We start from the raw sequence: 16,887 nt of genomic DNA on the forward strand, positions 1-16,887 counted from the left end.
AGCGCCCCCTGCTGGGACTCGAGTAGCAGGGATCTGCCCCACAGCCAGCGCTCCTGCCCCTTTCTCTGCGGGTGCTGCCATTACCCCGAGTGCGGCGCCGCGCTCCCGCTGCTCTCCTTCACTCTGCCCCCAGGCCAAGGGGCGTTGAGTGTGAATTCTTGGTCTCTCTGTTCTGGTGTCTTTCTCCTCGGCCTCCCTGCTTCCTCCGCTCTGCGCCAGCCAGAGGCCCTGCCCACGGGGCCAGCGGGAGACCTGCTCGGCTCAGTCCTCATGGGCCTAGCTGCAGCCACTGCTGAGCTCTCGCCCAGTCCCCCCGGCGAGGCGGGGCAGCCCCAGCTATGGAAGCCCCTTGGTTAGCCGAGCGCAGACACAGTCAGTCGAAGAGGCATGTGGAGCCACGGCTGAGGCCCAGCTGGGAGGGGCTGCAGGGCTCACTGAGATGCTGAGAGCCCGAAACGGATCTGTCAGCGTCTCCTGCAGCCTGTGCCTGGGGACCGCAGCGCTGGTTAGCAGGAGTGGGGGTGTGCTGCAGGCGTGGGGCTGCACAGCTGTTGCTGCCGATGCCTGCGTGTGAGTGCTCGCTGTGCGCAGGGTGTGTCCCCACAGGCCGGTGCACGCTCAGTCCAGCCCTGCGTGCCTGGCGGGGCCCCTGGGGCCTTTGCTGGCTCTCAGGCCTGAGTCTGAGGTCGGGGAGGCCAGCCAAGTAGCGTGGCCGGGGGCGCTTGGCTCTCCAAACTGCCCGGACCTGCAGCTCAAGCCCAGTGGGGCCTCTGGCTAGACCCTCGCCAGCAAGAAGGGGAGGGGAGGGGGCTGCGCCCGCAGGATGACTTAGATAGACAGAGGTGCTGGGTGGAGGGGCGATGAGGTGCCGCGAGAATGCAAACAGTGGGGGAGGGGCGCTGCATGGGGCTGCGAGCTAGTTAGGGGGGTGAGGGATGGCTGCCAAGAGAGCAGTGCAGGGGCAGCTTCCCTGCGATTCCTGGTGGAGTGGGCACGGGCGCGCGCTTGCTGCTGCAGTGAGTCAGGAGCCCTGCCCTGCCGGCCCAGGGAGCTGTGCTTAGCAAGTCCCCGTGTGCCCCTAGAGCTGCTGCCGCCCTCTGCCACACCCTTGGCACCTCTGGGCCAGCTCAGCCCCCAGGGCTCCTGGACTCATGACAGAACCCACATCCTGCAATTGCCACTCTGTGGGGCAGGCGTGCCCTTGGGGAACCCCCCCTGATTCCTCACCCAGGGGCTCTGGGACTGCCTCCGTCCGGACTCCAGGCTGCACCCTGGCTTGGCCCCTGCTGGGAGAGTGGAGTGGGCAGGAGCTCGCCTTCTGGACTTGTGTGACAAAGTGGGAATGTTCTTCATGTTTGCTCTGAATACTGTGCGTGTGCCTCAGTTTCCCAGAGGCAGTTCTTAAGTATCTAGGTGGTGGGATAAGGGGGTGAGATTGTGGCAGAGCCCTAGAGGGCCAGCGTGATGGTGTCTGTACAGAGAATGGCCGACACCCTGTCTCCTGGCAACTGATGACCTGGGCCCACCTCTGCAAAGGTGCCAACTGAAGGGGTTGAAGAACAAAGAGATCAGGTGGCCTCCTGGCCCCGGAAAGAGACAAAGGCTGGAGGAGGGGCAGGAGAGTTTCAGTTTGGAGCCGGCTGGGGAAATGGAGGGAGGGCCAGATGGGGCTCTGGCCTCCCTGCCCCTGAAGATGGACCTGACTGAGGGGTCCTGTTCTCTGTACCTACTAGCTCTGTGTTAGACCGTGTTCCTGTCGTCTAATAAACCTTCTGTTTTACTGGCTGGCTGAGAGTCACGTCTGCCTGTGAAGTTGGGGTACAGGACCCTCTGGCTTCCCCAGGATCCCCCCTGTGCGGACTCGCTGTGGGAAGCGCACGGTGTGGACGGGGATGCTGAATGCCCCAAGGTCAGCCCCAGGAAGGTCGAAGTTGCGTAAGCTTCTTGCCCTGGGGAGAGGAGGCTTCCCCGGAGTCCTGACTGGCTTCATAGGGAGCAGTTCCAGAGCATCGCCCGGTGACCCCGTGACAGCCTGGCATCAAGGCCAGCCTGCTCCTCAGGCCACAGAGCTGGCAGGGGCCTACAGAAGGGGCCTCTGGGCTGGGGGAAGCTGGCACAGTCTCCGTGGATGGCACCTTTGACTGCACTGCTGTCCTTGGCTCAGCTGTGCCCGGTGTCTCACTGCAAGACACCTGCTGAGCTCGCAGCTTCTCAGCCGCTGCTCCTGCGGCCCTGTGTCCTAGGACTGACGCTGTGGACCGTAGCGGCTGAGACCCTCAGCTTCTTTCCCACTGTCACTAGGGCACAGCTCTATTTAACGAGGCTTTTAGGCCTAAGTGCTGCTTGGCTCGACTGGGAGAAATTGAATAATTTCTCATGAATAATTCACACCCAGGGCAGTTCCATTCCCAAAACCAGGCTGCTGAAAAATCTCACTTAACAAGGAAACAAATTCTCATGTGAAGCCCTGGCCCCAGTGCCGCTGCCAGTGAAGCTCTAGTCTCTGTGAATTGATTCCCGTAAGGCAGGGGCAGCTTTGGGGGCGGTGTCTCTAGTTTCTTAACTGGGATTTCCCATCTTCTGCGCTGCCCGGTTTGCCAGGCCGGGGTGAGAAACACAGCAGCTGCTCAGGGGCGGCTTACCTGAGAAAAATGCCTTTCGGAATAGAGGCGTCAAAACCTGCGGCTCGCAGGTGGGTGTGAAAGGGCAGGCCCATGGGAGTAAATGGTGCTGGGCAGGTGCCCCTGCGTGGGGCTGAGATGGGCACAGCCACACAGCATCTGAGGACGGGAGCATGCCCAGCCAGGTGGGTGCAGTTCAGGATGGCACATGAATCCCTGTATCCAGGGGCCAAGCCCACCTGCCAGCAGCCTTAGAACGAAGGAGTCAGGCCGGCAATCTTTATCCAGCGCCTGGGGATCCGGGCCCTGTGATGGGGAACCCAATGCAGGGATCTGCCCCCGTCGCGGGGGAATTTGTCCTCCATTGGGGGGAACCTACTGTGGGGGAATCTGTCCCCTGTTGGGTGGGGAACCCTGTGCGGGGGAATCCAGCCCCTGTTGGCAGGGGGGAGGGGGGCAGCATGTGGGATCTAGTCCTGAGATCTTCGGCAGATTTGACCCTAAAGGCCCCTTTGCTGTGGGGACGTCATCACGCCTGAGGCTGCAGCAAAGACTGGGACCCTGACTGCTCCCAGTGATGCAGGTGTAAACCTCTAGGAGCATGAACTAGGAGCCCCGGTCCAGCCCTGTCCCCACAGCCAGGGCAGCAGCAGCCTCGAGGCTTGGCACAGGTCCTGGCCTGTGAGCCCCGGCTCAGGGCAGGAGTCTGCCCTGCTTGACAGCTGAGTCTGGAGTCTCAGCCAGCAAGACCATAGCCCAGGGGCCCACCATCCTGCATCCTGCCCTGCTGGGAGCCAGCTGTGGGAGGGTCTCTGGGCCTGGCAGCCCCAGGGAGCCATGTCCAGAGACTGACGCCTGGAAAGCATCAACGCCACTGTTCAGTCCCCCCGTGCAACGGTGGTGGGGCCTGAGCCAGTCCTGGGGGAGAGGCAGGAAGTGCTGAGAGTCCCCTGGGAAAGCCCGTAAGGGGGCAGAGGGTATTCCCCAGACTGGGGTCTTGCCCCAGGCATAGCTGCACTCTCGCTGGGGCTGAGGTTTTCTCTGTCCCCATTGATATTGGTCTCGTTCTTGGCCTCTTGTGCTCTCTCCGTCAGTTTGTCTTTGATCCACAGAGCCTGAGAGTGGGGCAGGGACAGCATCTCATCCTGCCTCTCCGCGCCCTGACCCTCTAATCGCTCCCTGTGAGCTGGCCTGGTTGGGATTGCTCGGCCTGGCTGTCAGCAGCTTGGGCTCTTCACTCGGCTCCTCGCTCCCTATGCCCACCTGCTGCCCGGAGCTCACTAGGTCCTGGCTCCCTGTGGCTCAGAGTGCGCTGCAGAAATCTAATGAGCTGGGCTTTAGCTGCAGGGAGAATCCTGCATCCGGGCACAAACCCCGGCTGCTCCCCGGCAGCCCTTCTGCATGGCAGGTGACGGAGTGGGCAGCGGCCTCTGGAGCCAGGCTGTTCGGCTTCTGCTCACTGAGCCACCTGGGCCTGCAGTGGGGGCTGCTAGGAGCCAGGAACATTGTCGCAGTGCCACCTGGGGGTCCCAGCCCCACGGTGCCAGGTGCAGGACACAGCACAGAGCCAGGCCTGGCCTTGAAGAGCCCGAAACCTGCATTTAAGGCAAGAGCCAAAGGGCGGCTCCCGAGAGCACCAGGGAACCGGGGCTGTTGAGCAGGGGTTACAGTGACTAGAGTGTTAATTAGCGCTCGGTAGATGCACATGGGCTCAGCAGGGGCTGTGTGAGGTGCTCTTCTATTGGCTACAAGCGCTTGGAGCAGTGAAACCCCAAAGAGCACGCCCTTGGGACCAGAGTCCTGGGTACTATCCCTGGCTCTGCCGCGAATCGCTGAGTGCCCTTCCCCGCTCTGGGCCTGATGGCCTGGCTGCTGAGTGCTGGGTGCCTTGCACAGAGCGGGGTGGAGGACAGGAATGTGCTGTCGTAATGTCACTGCTCCTGTTCTAACCGCCAGCTGCAGGAACAGCGCTGTGCTGAGCAGGGACGTGAGCTGCGAGGGATAAGGAACTCCAGGTGGGTGCTTTGTCTTCTCGGTGCTGGACCCCCATGCTGCATTCCTGCTGCATGGCTGGGTCCGTCCCAGAGCCCAGACACCGTGCTGATGGGAGCCCTGAGAGCAAGCCCACCTCTGCCTGCACCTGCTCCCTGTGAATCCCTGCTGGGCAGGGGATTCCCCTAGGGTGCAGCAGGCTGGAGAATGGGGTGCTTGCTTGGCCTAGCTCTGCCCCGGCACTAGGCCCATTGGCTGGGGAGGGTTGTAGGGCTGTCAGGGTGGCTGGAGCCAGGCACATCCCTGCACAGCAGCCTGGGCTGGTTCAGGGACCTCTTCCTCCTGGCACTTCCCTCCCCTACCCCTCCCACCCTTGGCCCCTGGGGCAGAAGCAGGAGGCCCAGTCCTTCCTGTGGATGGGTTGCCCAGCCGGTTTAGCCAGCTCAGGGTGGGGTGCGGCAGCCTCCCTATGGAAGAGCGGGAAGCCCAGCCAGCTAGGTGGGGGTTGGACCCAGCTCCAGAGCAGAGGCAGAGCTTGCTCTCTGGGCTGCAGAGCTCAACTCAGGGCAAACTGGGGTTAAAGCCCCATCAGCCAGCCCTGGGGACGCTCAGCTGGGGTGGAGACCCCCTCCCAGGACACAAGCAGGCTTAGGGGTCATTAGGGCTAGACAGGAGGGGCCCCACCATACAGATCAGGGCATGGCGAAGGTCCAGAGCCCTGGTCTAGCGCCTGTTCCAGACCCGCCACGCTGAGTGCATGGGGATTGGTGTGCACGTGGGCGGGGACATTACCATGCGTTACCTAGGGAGGGGGTGGAATCTCCTTCCTTTGAAGTTTTTAAGGTCAGGCCTGACAAAGCCCTGGCTGGGATGATTCATCTGGGGACTGGTCCCGCTTTGAGCAGAGGGTTGGACTAGATGACCTCCTGAGGTCCCTTCCAACCCTGATATTCTGTGATTCTATGACATGGCCCCCCTCTGGGGTTCTCCTGTGCTCACCCCAGGCAGGGCTGTCAGACTCCCTGGGGAGAAGGGCAGAGAGAGTAGACAGCAGCGCGGCTCCCCCAGCACAGGGGAGCTTGGGCCAACACCCCTCCGAGTGCAGCCCATGGCTGCTCCCTCCCTGCCGCACCTGTCAGCAGGGAAATCGCTACCCCACAGCCTGTCTCCCTGCCTCTGGCACAGGCCCGGCTGTCTCCACTCGCTGCTGCGGAGTGCTGGGGGCTCCCTGGCTCTCCTGCTCCAGGCCAGTTCCCAAAGGGAATCCAGGTTTGGGATCCTATTCACAGGGTCTGGTTCCTGCTGCCCCCAGGCCCTCCCAGCCCCACAATCCGAGTTGTGGTCATGGGGCAAGCTCCTCTGCTGCATGAGCTTTGTGCCACCTGCACCCATCCTCCTCCCTGCTGGGAGCTCAGTGCCTTTCAGAGCCCCGGCCGTGGGGTCCGGCTTCTTGTATGGCCTGGGGAGCAGGCTGGACCTGAGGCGGGTGGGAGATGTCTGTGGAGGCCCTGGCAGGAAGTGGGTGCGGCTCATGGGCATGGAGCTTTGCTCAGGCTCTCGGTGCTTGGAGCCGCACAGCCCTCGGGAAGAAGCCGGGCACAGCTCTGCCCACGGGATTGGGACACCCAGAGCATCCGCAGGCCCAGAGCGGCGAAGTGACTTGCTGGGGCTCCTTGGCAGAACTAGGGGTCGGGAGCCAGCTGTGCCCATCAAGATGGGGAGATCTGGTGACTGCCCCCCTGCACCAGGGTAGGGAGAGCAGCAGGGAGCCAAGCTGGTGTGCCTGGCCAGAGACCATCAGGCAAGATCCGTTTGCACCAGCAACCCCCAAAGGCCCGTTTCTGAGTCCATCGCTACCAGAGCTGCCCAGCACCTGCCAAGTTGGCAGCTCCAAGAGCTGCTGGAGTCATTGCTGCTGCCACAGCAGAGTCTGCTCGCTGCTAGTGTCCCTTCCTCTCTGGCGGTTCGTTACTGGATGTCTTCCAAGTGACAAGGCTCAACGAAACCCATCTGGCTGGTTTCCTAACACCTGGGCAGGCTTGCTTTGGAGAAGGTTTCAGAGTAGCAGCCGTGTTAGTCTGTATTCGCAAAAAGAAAAGGAGGACTTGTGGCACCTTAGAGAATAACAAATTTATTTGAGCATAAGCTTTCGTGAGCTACAGCTTCAGTGGAATGCATCCGATGAAGTGAGCTGTAGCTCACGAAAGCTTATGCTCAAATAAATTTGTTAGTCTCTTTGGAGAAGGGCTCAGTGGCTGCACCAGTGCAGCTGGGGCAAGAGACAGGGCCCTGGAGACATGGAGACAGACCCTCTTTGCCCAGGGTCTCCCCACTGGTGGCAAGCTAAGATCAGTTAAATTGGGCCAATCCTCAGATGGGAGCAGCCCATCATATTCTGCACTGGGGGTGTGGGTCCCTCAGAGTCGCTGCTCATCCCAGTGCTGTAGCATGGTGTGTATTTGGACACAAGGCTGACCCCAGCTTACCGGCAGGGAGCGGGGTGGGGGATGCAGCGGGGGGCGGCAGGGGGTGGGGGGGCACCCAGCGGGGGTGCAGGGCAGTAGGGAGTGTGGCAGGGGACCCAGCAGGGGTGCCGGGCAGCAGGGAGCAGGGTGGGGTGGGGAACCCAGGAGGGGGCGCCGGGCAGCAGGGAGGGGACAGGTGACTCAGCAGGGGATGCCGGGCAGTAGGGAGTGGGGCAGGGGTGGGAGTCAGGGAGTGGGGCAGTGGGGGTGCTGGATGTCAGGGAGGGGGGCAGGGGTGCTGGGTGGTGGCAGAGAGTGGGGCAGGGTGGGGAACCCATCAAGGGGTGCCCGGTGGCAGGGAGTGGGGCGGGGCGGGGGACCCAGCGGGGGTGCCAGGCGATAGGGATCAGGGCAGGGGACCCAGCGGGAGTGCTGGGTGGCAGGGAGTGGGGTGGGGGACCCAACGGGGGTGCCAGGCGGGGCGGGGAACCCAGAAGGGGTGCCGGGCAGCAGGGAGTGGGGCGGGGTGGGGAACCCAGCGGGGGTGCCGGGTGGCTAGGAGTGGGGCGGGGCAGGGAGGGGAACCCAGCAGGGGGTGCTGGGCGGCAGGGAGGGGGCAGGTGAATCAGCAGGGGGTGCCAAGCAGCAAGGAGTGGGGTGGGGAGCACCGCAGGGGGTGCCAGGCAGCAGGAAGGGGGCAGGTGAATCAGCAGGGGGTGCCGGGCAGTAGGGAGCGGGGCGGGGGACCCAGCGCAGGTGCTGGGTGTCAGGGAGCGGGGTGGGGGACCCAGCAGAGGTGCCGGGCGGCAGGGAGGGGGCAAGTGAATCAGCAGGAGGTGCCGGGTGGTAGGGAGCGGGACGGGGCGGGGGACCCAGCGGGGGTGCCGGGCGGCAGGGAGCGGGGCGGGGCGGGGGACCCAGCAGGGGTGCTGGGTGTCAGGGAGCGGGGCGGGGAACCCAGCGGGGGCGCCAGATGGCAGTGAGTGGGGTGGGGGACCCAGTGGGGGTGCTGAGTGTCAGGGAGCGGGGCGGGGCGGGGCGGGGGACCCAGTGGGGGCGCTGAGTATCAGGGAGCAGGGCGGGGGACCCCGCAGGGGGTGCCGGGCAGCAGGGAGGGGGCAGGTGAATCAGCAGGGGGTGCTGCGTTGCAAGGCGCAGGGCAGGGGCTTGCCGGGGGGCACTGTGCTGCAGGGAACAGAGTGGGGGCTCGCTGTGGGGGGCAGAGGGGGAGCCGTGCCTCCAGGAGCAGGCTCACTGGGGGGCTCACCTGTGCTGCAGAAGGTGCCATCTTTGGAACGAGCCATAAAGCTGAGGCCCTTGCTGCTCTCTGTCATTACTAGTTACCTGGCTGGCATGTTAACCTGTCAGCTTGGCTCCTTAAATCCTGTTGCCCTGCCGGGGCTGTAGCCGGAGATACAATGCTGGCCAGAGGGGTTAGCTGGGTGCATGCTGCCGGAGCTGCCCCTGGCATGCTCTGTGAGGAGCCAGGGTGGGCAGGAGACCCCAGTGCAGGGGGGAGTTACACATCTCCTGGGCTCTGGCTCGTTGCTGGAGAGGTGAGAGGGAGGAGGTAGGCTGTGCCCGCTCCGAGGTTGGCAGAGGAGAGGCTGTGCCCCGGCCAGCCTCCCTGCCAGCTCACACCTTGCTCATGTCGAGAGGGGGGCTGCCTTGCTCCCGCACGGAGTCAGGGTCTGTGGGGTTGCCTGGGCTGAGGCTGTGGCCAGTGCAGCATGGGGAAAGCAGCTCTGGGAGGGGGGAACAGGTTACGGGAGAGGGAGGGCTGTAGCTTTGCGGGCAGTGGTTCCCTGGAGGGTGGGGGCGGGCGGACGGAGCCCGGGCTAAGTGCACAGTGTGGCCTGGAGCCTGCCAGGGGCTGGGTGTGGACCTGGCACATGAACTGCTTCCTTTCCTGGCTCCGGCTGCCATTGATTTCCCACTAATGGGCTTGTTGTGTGGGGTGGCCCCCTCCCAGCCCCCTCCCACTTCCTGCAGAGCTGTGGAGCCGCTGCTGGGCCTGCTGCAGTCTGAGAGGGATGGGGGGAAAGGCAGCCTCCCGCTGCATGGACCACAGCGGGTCCCCCACCTCACTGCCCTCCTTGGCCACCATGCAGATGGACGCCCCGCCAGGCCGCACAAGGGCCTCGCTGTGTGTGGGGCATGCTGGGCCCAGCCAGGGGTGGCCATACCTGTACCGGGAGGGGGCATCTGGCTCTCCCAGAGTGCAGGTGTAACCCTGGTCGTCAGCGGGTGGGATCAAACCTGGGACCTCTGGAGCTTAGTGCACAAGCCTCTACGGCATGAGTTCAACGCCGCCTGGCCCTTAGCTAAGGCTGCAGCAGACTCTTGAACCGCGAAGGGGGCTGAAGGGGACAGAGCCCCACGCCCAGGTGTGTGGGTTACAGGCAGGGCATTCGGCTGCCCCGTGGTGTGCAGTGTGTGCTGAGCGCCCGTGGTGCCGGCAGGGAGTGCGCTGGGGTTCACGGGGTGGGGGTGGGTGCTGTGGGTGCAGAGGGCAGGGCCTGAGGGGGGGAAGAGGCATGTGCGCGAGTGTGCGCGTGTGTGTACGCGCACTGTCCGCTCCCTGCCTGGATTGCTCTGGCAGCAGCTCCCAGGTCTCCTGCATTGGGATGCCGGGGGTGTCTCATCCCAGACGTTGCCAGGCCCTGGCCCAGGTTCCCGCCCGCCTGCTGCCCCGTGGCCTAGCGGGGCTGCTTGGGGCCGAGGGGATGTGCAAGGGGAATCCCAGCATTAGCATTCCCCCGTGCGCCGCCGGCACCTCCCCAGGGCTCCCCATGCTGCTTGTGGCTCCTCCTGGGCCTGGCCTGCCACAGCTTTGCCTGGTGTCCCCGGCCGGGAGGCTGGGCCTGGGGGACGGATTTCGTCCGTGGCAGCTGCCTTGCTCGGTGCCTGCCAGCCCTGGGCTGCGAGGCCGGAGCTGCCTCCTGCCGCCCTCTCCGCAGCCTCGGCTCCTGGCCCTGTAGCAGCTCCAGGAGCATCTGCCCTGCCCCCTTCCTGCCCCCAGGCCCTCATGCAGCAGGCTCAGCCCTGGCCCTGGGAGCTCCCCACCCAGACTAGGGGGAGGAAACCCCATTGCACGTCTGCGCCCTTTACTGCTGCAGGCACCAACCCCCACTTCATGCCGCAGCCTTGAGGAGCCAGGGTAACGGAGAGTGTGGGGCTGGGCAGGGTCCTGGTGTTTGATAAGGAATCCTGGGGGGCTCTGGGTAACGGGGGGCCCTGGGTAACAGAGGGGGGCACTGGCCCCTGGGGGGCTATGGGAGCAGGGTGGAAGTATGGAGAATTGCCCTGGAGAGCTCTGGGGGGCTCTGGGAACAGGGTGGCAGTGCAGAAAGCTGCCCTGGGCAGCTCTGGGTAACAGGAGGGGCACTGGGGGTCACTGGGAGCAGGGTGGCAGTGCAGAGAGCTGCCCTGGGCGGCTCTGGGTAACAGGGGGGCACTGAGGCTGGGCGCTGGGGGACGCTGGGGCAGGATGGCAGTGCAGAGAGCTGCCCTGCGGGGAGAAGGGGGTGCTGGGGCTGGGCACTGGGGGGCTCTGGGAGCAGGGTGGCAGTGCAGAGAGCTGCCCTGGGGGGAGAAGGGGGTGCTGGGGCTGGGCACTGGGGGTCTCTGGGAGCAGGGTGGCAGTGCAGAGAGCTGCCCTGGGGGGAGAAGGGGGTGCTGGGGCTGGGCACTGGGGGGCTCTGGGAGGAGGGTGGCAGTGCAGAGAACTGCCCTGGGGGGAGAAAGGGGTGCTGGGGCTGGGCACTGGGGGACGCTGGGGCAGGATGGCAGTGCAGAGAGCTGCCCTGGGGGGAGAAGGGGGTGCTGGGGCTGGGCACTGGGGGACGCTGGGGCAGGATGGCAGTGCAGAGAGCTGTCCTGGGGGAAGGGGGTGCTGGGGATGGGCACTGGGGGGCTCTGGGAGCAGGGTGGCAGTGCAGAGAGCTGCCCTGGGGGGAGAAGGGGGTGCTGGGGCTGGGCACTAGGGGACGCTGGGGCAGGATGGCAGTGCAGAGAGCTGTCCTGGGGGGAGAAGGGGGTGCTGGGGATGGGCACTGGGGGCTCTGGGAGCAGGGTGGCAGTGCAGAGAGCTGCCCTGGGGGGAGAAGGGGTTGCTGGGTCTGGGCACTGGGGGACGCTGGGGCAGGATGGCAGTGCAGAGAGCTGCCCTGGGGGGAGAAGGGGGTGCTGGGGCTGGGCACTGGGGGACGCTGGGGCAGGATGGCAGTGCAGAGAGCTGTCCTGGGGGGAGAAGGGGGTGCTGGGGATGGGCACTGGGGGGCTCTGGGAGCAGGGTGGCAGTGCAGAGAGCTGCCCTGGGGGGAGAAGGGGGTGCTGGGGCTGGGCACTAGGGGACGCTGGGGCAGGATGGCAGTGCAGAGAGCTGTCCTGGGGGGAGAAGGGGGTGCTGGGGATGGGCACTGGGGGCTCTGGGAGCAGGGTGGCAGTGCAGAGAGCTGCCCTGGGGGGAGAAGGGGGTGCTGGGGCTGGGCACTGGGGGGCTCTGGGAGCAGGGTGGCAGTGCAGAGAGCTGCCCTGGGGGGAGAAGGGGGTGCTGGGGCTGGGCACTGGGGGACGCTGGGGCAGGATGGCAGTGCAGAGAGCTGTCCTGGGGGGAGAAGGGGGTGCTGGGGATGGGCACTGGGGGGCTCTGGGAGCAGGGTGGCAGTGCAGAGAGCTGCCCTGGGGGGAGAAGGGGGTGCTGGGGCTGGGCACTAGGGGACGCTGGGGCAGGATGGCAGTGCAGAGAGCTGTCCTGGGGGGAGAAGGGGGTGCTGGGGATGGGCACTGGGGGCTCTGGGAGCAGGGTGGCAGTGCAGAGAGCTGCCCTGGGGGGAGAAGGGGTTGCTGGGTCTGGGCACTGGGGGACGCTGGGGCAGGATGGCAGTGCAGAGAGCTGCCCTGGGGGGAGAAGGGGGTGCTGGGGCTGGGCACTGGGGGGCTCTGGGAGCAGGGTGGCAGTGCAGAGAGCTGCCCTGGGGGGGAGAAGGGGGTGCTGGGGCTGGGCACTGGGGGGCTCTGGGAGCAGGGTGGCAGTGCAGAGAGCTGCCCTGGGGGTGGGGGTATGAACCTGGAGCTGCTGCCCTGGGCTGTGGATCCTGCAGCGCTGTGGGATGGGAGCGACGGTGCTGGGTTGTGGCGCGGGCTATGCTCAGCGGCTGGGAGTGTCTTCCTGGGAGCAGCGGGGGGCCGGTGCGCTCTGCTCTGTGGCTGTTTCAATTTCAGCATCATTCATGCAGGGCAGGATTAGCATCTCTGACAGGCTTGATTTTCGAGGGATGTAATTAAACCCAGTCTCTGAAAGGGAACTGAGCGGCCCCCAGCCGGACTGCCTAGAACGAGAGGCAGGAAATCGGCCATGACCTGTGGGCCACGCATGCCACCTGTGCTTCGGTACCATCAGCATCTTGCCTCACTGCGCTCCAGCAGGCCGGCCTGCGGCCTGGAGACCTCTGCTAGCCTGGGTGTGTAGGGAGGGGCACTTCCTGCTCCCAACCCCACCTGAGCCTGGGGGAAGGGGCAATTGCTACAGTCACCAGGAGACCCCCAGGAAATGCCTCCTATCTCTGGGGGTGGCAAGGGGAGTCTGATTCCCATGGTCAGTGGCATCCCACCCCCCGCTTCCCTTTGGGCTGTGCAGCCCAGTGACAGGAACCGCGCTGCCTGGTGGGGCTGGCATTGTGCCTGGGGTACCAGGCCCCAGGATGCAGCTCCTCTTCAGCGCTCAGCCCTGGGTAATTGCCCAGGCTTCTGGCTGCCAGGACCCTTCACCAGTTTCCCATGGCAGATGTCCTGGCTGAGACTCCCCCACTTCCCCTGGTCCCAATCCCTGTAGTCTCAATGGTGATGCCTCCCTGCTCTTGTTAGCTTGTACCCATGCAGACAGCCCCAGCGCACATCCACTTGGCTCCCTTCCGTTCAGAGAGCTGGTTTTAATTGCATCCACTAGACTAGAGGACCATGCCTGTCAGAGATGATTGTTCCTGCCCGGCATGAGCGAGGCAGATTTGGGTGAGATGAAGGGGCAGGAGTGAGCATCCAGCAGTTCAGGGGTAAGAGTTGGAAGAGTGCATGGGGAGGAACGTGCATGGAGGGGGCAGAAGGCATGGAGGAGGCATGGGGGGAGTGTGCATGGAGGGGGCATGGGGTATGGAGGGGGTGGGTGCATAGAGAGCACCACAGAGTGGGACATTCCTCTAGGCTCAGGGAAGCTGCAGGGGCTGGTGCCCACAGGGCTGCCTGCTGGCATGGGGTGGTCTGGAGAAATTCTTAGAATATCAGGATTGGAAGAGACCTCAGGAGGTCATCTAGTTCAACCCCCTGCTCAAAGCAGGACTGTTACGGAGTGTGGCGGAGTCCGGGCCCTGCACCCCTTTTCCTTAGATTCACTGTGACTCTCAGCCAGCCAGTAAAATGGAAGGTTTATTGGACAATAGGAACCAACCCCCCCACCCCCACCCCGGCTCTCTCCTGCAGCCTTTGTCCAGTTTCCCGGGGGGGAGGGGGAGAAAGGTGTTACCTCCCCATTCCCACTCCCACTCCTGGCTCAGGTATCCCATCCCCAGTGAAACTCCCCTGCCACATTCCCAGGTTAACACTTCCCGCTCCCTGCTGCGTCACAAGGACCAATCCCCAATTTTTGCCACAGATCCCTAAATGGCCCCCTCAAGGATTGAACTCAACCCTTGGTTTAGCAGGCCAATGCTCAAACCACTGAGCTATCCCGCCCGCCCCAGAAGGCAAAACTGCAGCGTCCATCCCTGAGATCAGAGTAAAAGCAGTGCCTGGTGGAGACAATCCAGAGTGAATGGGGCCATAAATCCCCCTGGGCACCAGTAATTCCCTCCTACCCCCCATCACATTCTGGCCCCAAACAGCCAGGGTCTGAGAGTTGGGCAGCACCCCGGGGGCACCAGGGCAGCAGGGCAGTGCCGCTCTGCCGGGCCAGGGAGAAACATGTGGAGGAAGATAAGTGAAGAGAGCAAGGTTAGGCTAGGCCTCACAGACGGGAGGGCTTCAAGGCACAGACCAGTCCCAGCCCCCCAGGGCCTGGTGTGTTTAGATGGAATAAAGGGGCCCAAAGAGTCAGCTCCCAGCTCTGAACGGTGTTAAACAAGGGTCAGGGTTTGGTGTCCAGAGACCCCCGCCTGCTCCTTCCCAGGCAGTGACACCATGAACAGCCCTTCACCCTTTCCCCACAGATACAGACTGGGGGGGGTTGGGGGGCAGGGACAGTGCTAAGTGAGACTGTCCTTGTAACAGCATCCCTTGGTCCCTGGCAGTTTAGCTGGAGAGAGGTCTTAGAGACGGCTGGACAGTCTCTGTGGGAGTCACGGGCCTTTGGAGCAAAGACACGGGCAGAGAGAGAGGATGCAGCGTCTGTCCCTGGGGTGTCCCTCACTTGCCACCCCAACCCCCCCGCTGGAGAAACACAGGCCCATCCACTCCGAGACCTGGCAGACTCGTACCGGCTCTGGGCTGTTCAGGGCACTGCTTCTAGCTGCCTCTGGCTGGCCGCAGGCTCATAGCCGTGGTGCACAATACACAGCCTTGGCCGGCTAAGCCAGACTCGTGTTCGACAGAAGGAACAAGTAGGGGGGTAGGAAAGAGAAGGACTAACGTGGAGAAGGAAAAGGACACACCAGGTGTGATGATGTGGGAATTTTCTGTAATATTTGTATGGATTGTATGTGTGCCTCAGTTCCCCTCTATCATTGCTACCCGGGGGGGCTGGGATGTGTGTGTGTGACACAGCTCCTGGAAGAGCACAAGAGACATTGGTGTGTGTGTCACCTCGCTGCCTGGGGGGCGTGAATTGGGTGGCTGAGGAACTGGTTGACACCAACCCAGATCAAAGCGGGGGCCATAGAGACAATGCAAACTCCAGCAACTCAACAGTCAACACTCAGCTGTGGAAAGCTTTGGCAAGGGGGGTTGTGAACTCAGCATGGAGAACAAGGGACTGGGAGGTGACCAGCAGGGAATAAAGTCTGGGCTCCTGGTAAGCTGCTGCTCTCGCTTGGGCCTGCCTGAAGAATTCAGAGCCTGAGGTGGAATCTGCTGCAGCTTGGCCGGGGGTTTGCGCTGGTTTGACCAAAGTGGGCCATGACTTAACCTTTATTTCTTGGTTCTAACCTAAGGACATTCAGTGCTGAGTTCCAGCTCTGTGTCCACGAATGAAGAGTGCACAAGTCTCTGCCAGGAGTCCTGGTGTGAAATGGGTGTTGGAGCTGTGATGAAGCGGGACTGTTCTTAATGTTTCCTCTGAATAGTGTGGGGGTGCCTCAGTTTCCCCTATGCAGTTCTTAAGTATCTAGGTGGTGGGATAAGGGTGTGTGATTGTTGCAGAGCCCTAGAGGAGCTGCACAGAGAATGGCCGACACTATGTCTCCTGGCAACTGATGGCCTGGGCCCCTCTCGTCTGCAAAGGTGCCAACTGAAGGGGTTAGAGAACAAAGAGATCAGGTTTCAGAGTAGCAGCCCTGTTAGTCTCTATTCGCAAAAAGAACAGGAGGACTTGTGGCACCTTAGAGACTAACAAATTTATTTGAGCATAAGCTTTCGTGAGCTACAGCTCACTTCATCAGAGATCCGGTGTCCTCCTGGCCCGGGAAAGACACAAAGGCTGGAGGAGGAGCCAGAGGGAGGCTGGGGAAGACTGCTGGAGAGAGTTTTAGTTTTGGAGCCGGCTGGGGAAATGGAGGGAGGGCCAGATAGGGCTCTGGCCTCCCTGCCCCCCAAAGATGGACCTGACTGAGGGGTCCTGTCTCTGTACCTACAAGCTCTGTTTTAGACCGTGTTCCTGTCATCTAATAAACCTTCTGTTTTACTGGCTGGCTGAGAGTCCCGTCTGACTGCGGAGTTGGGGGGCAGGACCCTCTGGCTTCCCCAGGAGCCAGCCTGGGCGGACTGGCTGTGGGAAGCGCACGGAGGGGCAGAGGATGCTGAATGCTCTGGGGTCAGACCCAGGAAGGGGGAAGCCGGGTGAGCTTTTTGTCCTGCAGACAGGCTGCTCCTGGAGAGGAGGCTCCCCAGAGTCCTGCCCGGCTTCGTAGGGAGCAGCTCCTGAGCATCGCCCGGTGAAGCCGTGACAGAGCCCAGGTCCTGTTCCAGGAGGGTGTGAGGCTGCATGGCTTACCCTGATGGATGAGTGGGACCCCTTGGGGGGCTCCCACACTGAGGGGGCTCTGCCAAGATGTTGTGGAAAAGCTGGGGTGTAGCTCCAATTCTGAGGCTCTGTGACAGTGTGAGCGGGGCACAGACAAAATCTCACATCTAGGGTTGCCAACTTTCTGTTGGCACAAAACCAAACACCCTAGCCCCGCCCCTTCCATGAGACCCCGCCCCCTGCTCACTACATTCCCCCTCCCTCTGTGGCTTGCTCTCCCCCACCCTCACTCACTTTCACTGGGCTGGGGCAGGGGGTTGGGGTGCGGGAGGGGGTGAGGGTCTAAATGGGGGTGCTGGCTCTGGGCTGGGGCCAGAAATGAGGGGTTCAGGGTACGGGAGGGGGCTCTGGGCTGGGGCAGGGAGTTGGGGTGTGGGAGGACGTGAGGGCTCCGGCTGGGGGTGCGGGCTCTGGGGGTGGGGGCCTGAGGATGAGGGGTTTGGGATGCAGGAGGTGGCTCCAGGCTGGGGGGTGGGTCTGAGGGATTTGGAATGTGGGGGGGGCGGCGGATTGAGGCAGGGGGTTGGGGTACAGGTGAGGTGCAAGCTCTGGGGTGGGGCCAGGGATGAGGGGTTCAGGGTGTGGGAGGGGGCTCTGAGCCGGGGGTACAGGCTCTGGGGTGCAGGAGGGTGCTCTGGGT

This window comes from Dermochelys coriacea, chromosome 8 (assembly GCF_009764565.3).
Source record: "Dermochelys coriacea isolate rDerCor1 chromosome 8, rDerCor1.pri.v4, whole genome shotgun sequence".
Lineage (NCBI taxonomy): Eukaryota > Metazoa > Chordata > Testudines > Dermochelyidae > Dermochelys > Dermochelys coriacea.